This window comes from Hesperophylax consimilis, unplaced genomic scaffold (assembly GCF_061612785.1).
Source record: "Hesperophylax consimilis isolate HC1 unplaced genomic scaffold, BYU_Hcon_1.0 scaffold_240, whole genome shotgun sequence".
Classification (NCBI taxonomy): Eukaryota; Metazoa; Arthropoda; class Insecta; order Trichoptera; family Limnephilidae; genus Hesperophylax; species Hesperophylax consimilis.
The window spans coordinates 1-7500 of record NW_028301437.1 but is presented as its reverse complement, the minus strand read 5'-3'; the positions used below and the strand labels follow the sequence as shown (position 1 = coordinate 7500).

The 7500-nt window shown below is 45.0% G+C and overlaps 2 non-coding genes across 2 annotated transcripts; both read right to left on the bottom strand.

Moving 5' to 3' along the window:
- Window positions 1–248: 248 nt before the first annotated feature.
- On the bottom strand, window positions 249–410 carry LOC149408506 (5.8S ribosomal RNA). Its single transcript, XR_016305544.1, has one exon. It is a non-coding gene; the product is annotated as a 5.8S ribosomal RNA (ribosomal RNA).
- A 329-nt stretch (window positions 411–739) lies between these two features.
- LOC149408505 (small subunit ribosomal RNA) lies at window positions 740–2679 on the bottom strand. Its single transcript, XR_016305550.1, has one exon. It is a non-coding gene; the product is annotated as a small subunit ribosomal RNA (ribosomal RNA).
- Window positions 2680–7500: the final 4821 nt, after the last annotated feature.

Genomic DNA, 7500 nt, shown 5'->3' with positions numbered 1-7500 from the left:
TAGACTGCCCAGTTTTCAGCGTCGTCGCTAGCTCAAGGCTCGCACGCGTTCCTCCGCGTTTGGTATAACGCAAGCGGAAATCGCGCGCATCGAGAGAGCACTTCGTCAAATTTAACCGGACGCCGAGGTCCCGGCGCGCGTCTCCGAGGAGACGACGCGCGCGGGCCCCGGCGACGCCGGCAACGCTCGCTCTGCGCGCCCCCGTCCGAGGACGGGGGCGAGAGAACAGTCTGGTCGCATTGTGTGCGCGACCCTCAAACAGGAGTGGTCCGTCGACAAACTACGTCTTGCTCGGACCGCAATGTGCGTTCGAAATGTCGATGCTCATGTGTCCTGCAGTTCACACTCTGACGCGCATTTAGCTGCGTTCTTCATCGACCCACGAGCCGAGTGATCCGCCGTTCAGGGTAATAATGATAAAACAAACATAAATAGATACGTTTTAGTTTTCGGTTTTTACAATTTGGTTTGCGTTTTCGAAATGTTTATAATTCCATTCGACAAAAAGATTAATTTTGTACCGCCGCCTTCACGGCGACGGGTAAAATTTCACCGGACGAGCGGATAGAGGACGGAGCCCTCCTCCGCTCGACGCCGGCGGTTCTCGGTTCGCATCGGCGCCCTAGGGCGATCTCCGACGCAGTAATTTAGCATTCGTTCGATTATGGTTTATATGTATAATATGTTTTGTTTCATAATAATATTTCATATCATGGAAAGCACAAACATTAAACACAGGAAATGATCCTTCCGCAGGTTCACCTACGGAAACCTTGTTACGACTTTTACTTCCTCTAAATGATCAAATTCGGTCAAACTTTCCGACGCGTCGGATGCCCGTGAGAGCTTCCGCGCACCAGTCCGAAGACCTCACCAAATCATCCATCGGTAGTAGCGACGGGCGGTGTGTACAAAGGGCAGGGACGCAATCAACGCGAGCTGGTGACTCGCTTTTACTAGGAATTCCTCGTTCATGGGGGAGAATTGCAAACCCCAATCCCTATCACGAAGGGGTTTCATCGGGTTACCCGGGCCGTTAGGCCAAGGAGGACACGCTGATCCCTTCAGTGTAGCGCGCGTGCGGCCCAGGACATCTAAGGGCATCACAGACCTGCTATTGCTCAATCTCGTGCGGCTATATATACCGCCGGTCCCTCTAAGAAGATTTTCATTGTACGCCGGTAGTGAAGACCGCGAAACGCACGACCCCGACGCGCGAACGCCGAAGCCGCGCGCACACGGACCCTCGTGATACCGGTTGCACGTCTATTTAATAGGCTAGAGTTACGTTCGTTACCGGAATTAACCTGACAAATCGCTCCACCAACTAAGAGCGGCCATGCACCACCACCCACCGAATCGAGAAAGAGCTGTTAATCCGTCAATCCTTCCAGTGTCCGGGCCTGGTGAGTTTTCCCGTGTTGAGTCGAATTAAGCCGCAGGCTCCACTCCTGGTGGTGCCCTTCCGTCAATTCCTTTAAGTTTCAGCTTTGCAACCATACTCCCCCCGGAGCCCGAAAGCTTTGGTTTCCCGGGAGCTGCCCACCGGGTTAAAATTATGAAACTTCGGCGGATCGCTGGCTGGCATCATTTATGGTTAGAACTACAGCGGTATCTAATCGCCTTCGAACCTCTAACTTTCGTTCTTGATTAATGAAAACACCTTTGGCAAATGCTTTCGCTTTAGTCCGTCTTGCGACGATCCAAGAATTTCACCTCTAACGTCTCAATACGAATGCCCCCAGTCGTCCCTATTAATCATTACCTCTGGTATCAGAAAGCCAACAAAACAGAACCGAGGTCCTATTCTATTATTCCATGCGTACAATATTCAGGCAAGTGTTAGCCCGCTTTGAGCACTCTAATTTGTTCAAAGTAAACAGCCGCGACGGCCCGCCTCGGTGCGCGGCCGACCGTGAGGCCGACCGACACACGCCGGCGGTGGACGCACCGGCGAGAAGCCCCGCAGACGTGCCTGTCGTACCGCATTCGGTAGACCGACACCGCAGGACACAATTTCAACTACGAGCTTTTTAACCGCAACAACTTTAGTATATGCTATTGGAGCTGGAATTACCGCGGCTGCTGGCACCAGACTTGCCCTCCAATGGATCCTCATTAAAGGATTTAAAGTGTAATCATTCCGATCACGAGGCCTCGGACGAGTCCCGTATCGTTATTTTTCGTCACTACCTCCCCGTGCCGGGAGTGGGTAATTTGCGCGCCTGCTGCCTTCCGTGGATGTGGTAGCCGTTTCTCAGGCTCCCTCTCCGGAATCGAACCCTGATTCCCCGTTACCCGTGACAACCATGGTAGTCGCATAAACTACCATCGACAGTTGATAAGGCAGACATTTGAAAGATGCGTCGCCGGTGCTAGACCGTGCGATCAGCTCAAAGTTATCTAGAGTCATCTCGAATGGCGACGGACGGGGCGCGAACCCCGCCGCCGATTGGTTTTTGATCTAATAAAAGCATTCCTCCCGTTACCGGTCAGAACCTCGTTTGCATGTATTAGCTCTAGAATTGCCACAGTTATCCAAGTAACCGTGTACGATCTAAGGAACCAAAACTGATATATTGAGCCATTCGCGGTTTCACCTTAATTCGGCTTTTACTGAGACTTGCATGGCTTAGTCTTTGAGACAAGCATATGATTACTGGCAGGATCAACCAGGGAGCTGCACCACCGTCGGAGGGTTTTTAATCCTCCGAACGACAGAGGCCCGCCCTCGCGTAGAGGGCGCGGACAACACGGCGTTAAAGAACACGCGACGGAGTCACCCGCACGAGTCACGCTCATTATGCGTACCGCTATATTCTCCCGCTCGGCGACCGTCGCTAGACGAAAGCTCCGCGGGAAAATTTTTGCTTCAAACGAAGAAAGCGCGCGTAGGACGGCTCCCGCCCGAGAGAGAGAGACCGCACCCGCGACGACGCTATCGTCCGATTTATAATTCCCATTCGTAAAACGTGTACACCGAAAGCGCACGCCTTTGGCGAGGCAACAGTGAGACGGGGATAAAATCCTCCGCCTTTGCTTTTGAAAATTCTGCTCGCGCGGAACTCCAGAGTCAAAACATGAGCGCGAACGCCGCGCAGAAGCGGGCGTCACGTAGTTTCTCGCAAATAACACCGCCGACACGACCGATAGGCCGCCGCAGTTTGCGAACGCCGTGCATCGAGAGCCCGCCACACTCGGCGGGCACAAAGCTGTGCCGGGTCGCGTTCTCGCTCGGGACGGCGCCGAGCGCGATGCGCCCGCTCCGACCCCTCGAAGGCGCGCAGGCGGCCGGGCCGTCGGGCCTCGGGCGGCTCGCGAAACCGGGCACAAGGCGCTCGGTCTCGGTAAATAAATTTACTCTCGTCACTTACTTTCGTATTCGCATTTTGGAAATTTTAAATTATTTCATTTAATCGATGATACCGACCGACCGTTCCCGGTGAGTTTAAAAAAACTTAATACAGAGGTACGTAGTTATTTCAAATTTACACAATAAGAACATATTTCAAATAAAAATAAAAACTTAACATAGATATAATAATAATAATAATAAATAACTAACATAACTAACTAAATATATAACTAACAGATCGAGCGATTAGTCATAATAGAACCGATATAGTTTTACATGACAAAATTTTTAAAAATAACTTATATCATCGATGTCGCTATTCCGAATTCCTGTAATATTCAAAAATCTGTTAGTGAAAAAATAAGAAAATACACAGATTTAGGAAATGAGAAAAAAAGAATTTGGCATTCTCAGACTATAAAAATATTACCATTCGTTATTTCGGCTACCGGCATTATACCTAGCTCTCTTATTAAAAATTTAGGCGTATTAGATCTATCAAAAAATTTATATATAAAGATGCAAAAGTCGGTCATTTTGAATACATGTAGGATAACAAAAGATTTTTTTAAATGTTTATGTTGAGGGATCTGTAGGATTTATTTATAGGCCCCGTTAGGAGTTCTACCGAGCCGAACCCTCCGATATGAAAATATCTGGAGTCGGTGAATTATTTTCCCATTTGATCTCTGTTGAGTTGACGTGTTGTTCTTGTATTGTTTTGTATTTATTTTACTTTTTTAAATTTAAATTCCATTGACAAAGATCAATTTTTTGCTAATAAGTATTGGCAAAAAATTTTTATTGGCATAAAATTATATTGGCAGAAGATTTTATTGGCATCAAATTTTATTGGCAGAAAATTTTATTGGCCTAAAATTTTATTGGCATAAAATTATATTGGCAGAAAATTTTATTGGCATCAAATTTTATTGGCATCAAATTTTATTGGCAGAAAATTTTATTGGCATAAATTTTAATGGCAAAAATTTTTGTCAATTTATCTATTTGCAAAAATTGTAATCGCACCTAACCTGACCTGACCTAACCTAACCTAACCTAACCTAACCTAACCTAACCTAACCTAACCTAACCTAACCTAACCTAACCTAACCTAACCTAACCTAACCTAACCTAACCCAACCTAACCTAACCTAACCTAACCAAACCTAACCTAACCTAACCTAACCAAACCTAACTTAACCTAACCTAACCTAACCTAACCTAACCTAACCTAACCTAACCTAACCTAACCTAACCAAACCTAACCTAACCTAACCTAACCTAACCTAACCTAACCTAACCTAACCTAACCTAACCTAACCTAACCTAACCTAACCTAACCTAACCTAACCTAACCTAACCTACACTAACCCAACCTAACCCAACCTAACCTAACCTAACCTAACCTAACCTAACCTAACCTAACCTAACCTAACCTAACCTAACCTAACCTAACCTAACCTAACCTAACCTAACCTAACCTAACCTAACCTAACCTAACCTAACCTAACCTGATACATAAAGTAAATTCACCCGGCACCCACAAGACTAGGCAACATTTTAGAATTGTTATATTATATCATTTATTCTGTTGAGTTAAAAAAAAAAAAAAAACTTAATAGACGACATTGAAATTAAATCAAATAAATTCATATTTACACGTACATTTTTTAAAAATATATTCAATTAAAAATTAACATTTTTACCTCTACAAGAGTCCAAAAACACTCGTCTGTGAAGTGTAAAAAAATAATAATAAAATTTTACTTTTAAAACATATGTAAATAGGAGAAAAAAAAAATCATAACAAAACATATAAAGTGAAGAGATTTTTGTATATTTATACATAAGTACATACATACATACATACATACATACATACATAGTAAGAAAACGATTTTAAAAGGGATTCGAATAAAACAAATTCACCGACTATTACAGACCGCGATGCGCCCGCTCCGACTCCTCGACTGCGCTCAGACGGACGCCCGGGCGGTCGGGCCTCTCGCGGAACCGGCCGCAGTAGCGCGAGCCGCGTCGCCTCATCTCCGGCCGTCTGCCCGACTGCTCACGCTCGGTCTCGAAAAAATAAATTTACCCTCGTCGCTCACGTCTTCTCACTATCGAAATGTTAAATTATACATACATACATACATACATACATACATACATACATACATACATACATACATACATACATACATACATACATACATACATACATAGTAAGAAAACGATTTTAAAAGGGATTCGAATAAAACAAATTCACCGACTATTACAGACCGCGATGCGCCCGCTCCGACTCCTCGACTGCGCTCAGACGGACGCCCGGGCGGTCGGGCCTCTCGCGGAACCGGCCGCAGTAGCGCGAGCCGCGTCGCCTCATCTCCGGCCGTCTGCCCGACTGCTCACGCTCGGTCTCGAAAAATAAATTTACCCTCGTCGCTCACGTCTTCTCACTATCGAAATGTTAAATTATACATACATACATACATACATACATACATACATACATACATACATACATAGTAAGAAAACGATTTTAAAAGGGATTCGAATAAAACAAATTCACCGACTATTACAGACCGCGATGCGCCCGCTCCGACTCCTCGACTGCGCTCAGACGGACGCCCGGGCGGTCGGGCCTCTCGCGGAACCGGCCGCAGTAGCGCGAGCCGCGTCGCCTCATCTCCGGCCGTCTGCCCGACTGCTCACGCTCGGTCTCGAAAAAATAAATTTACCCTCGTCGCTCACGTCTTCTCACTATCGAAATGTTAAATTATACATACATACATACATACATACATACATACATACATACATACATACATACATACATAGTAAGAAAACGATTTTAAAAGGGATTCGAATAAAACAAATTCACCGACTATTACAGACCGCGATGCGCCCGCTCCGACTCCTCGACTGCGCTCAGACGGACGCCCGGGCGGTCGGGCCTCTCGCGGAACCGGCCGCAGTAGCGCGAGCCGCGTCGCCTCATCTCCGGCCGTCTGCCCGACTGCTCACGCTCGGTCTCGAAAAAATAAATTTACCCTCGTCGCTCACGTCTTCTCACTATCGAAATGTTAAATTATACATACATACATACATACATACATACATACATACATACATACATACATACATACATACATGATAAGAAAACTAAAAAATAAACATTTTCACACTGAGGGCCATTAAGTGCGGCCCGTTTACTCCCGCCGTTTACCCGCGGCTACCACCCGAAATGAGATCCTCTCAGCTCCGCTCCGGTCCCAATGCTCCCGTAACATTTAAATTTTTTATTCTACGCTGCAAGAATGACGTTCCGAATTCGATTCCGAAATAAAAATCTATAAAAATAAATAAATTACAATTTCACATTGAGGGCCATTAAGTGCGGCCCGTTTACTCCCGCCGTTTACCCGCGGCTATCATCCGAAATGAGATCTTGTCAGCTCCGGTCCCAATGCTCTCGAAACCTTTAAATTTAATATTCTACACTAAGAATGGCGTTCCGAATTAGATTCTGAAATAAAATACGTCAAAAAAAAAGTTTTTTTTTTCTTTTAAATCACACCGTGCCCGGGGCAAATGGCGTCATCGGGTGCGTCGCAGTTACTCCCGCCGTCCACCCGCGGCCGCTACTCGATATCAGATCCCACTCATCGCCGGCCCCGCTGCACCGAACCGCGGCTAAATTTATTATTCTACACTAAGAATGACGTTATGAGTTCGATTCTGAATTTAAAAAAAATAAATATTTTATTTTTAAATAAGAAAATTTTGAAAACACGTTGAGGGCCGTTAAGTGCGTCCCAGTTACTCCCGCGCTTTACCCGCGCCCGCCGCTCTGAATTGCATTCCCTCACCTCCTGACGAAAATGATTTATTTAATTTATTAATTATCGAAGACAATATTACCGATTTCTAAACGAAAATCTGAAACAGAAAAATCAGAAAAGGATACGGTCACATCTAGGACTGATTTTTTTTTTTTTATTATTTTGGTGATTTTTCTCTTTCAGATTTTCTTTTAGAATTCGCTAATATTATCTTCGATAATTAAATATTACAATATTAGGTTTTACTAGTAAAGTTATTCCAAAAAATAAATAATTACTATTATTATTATTTATAAT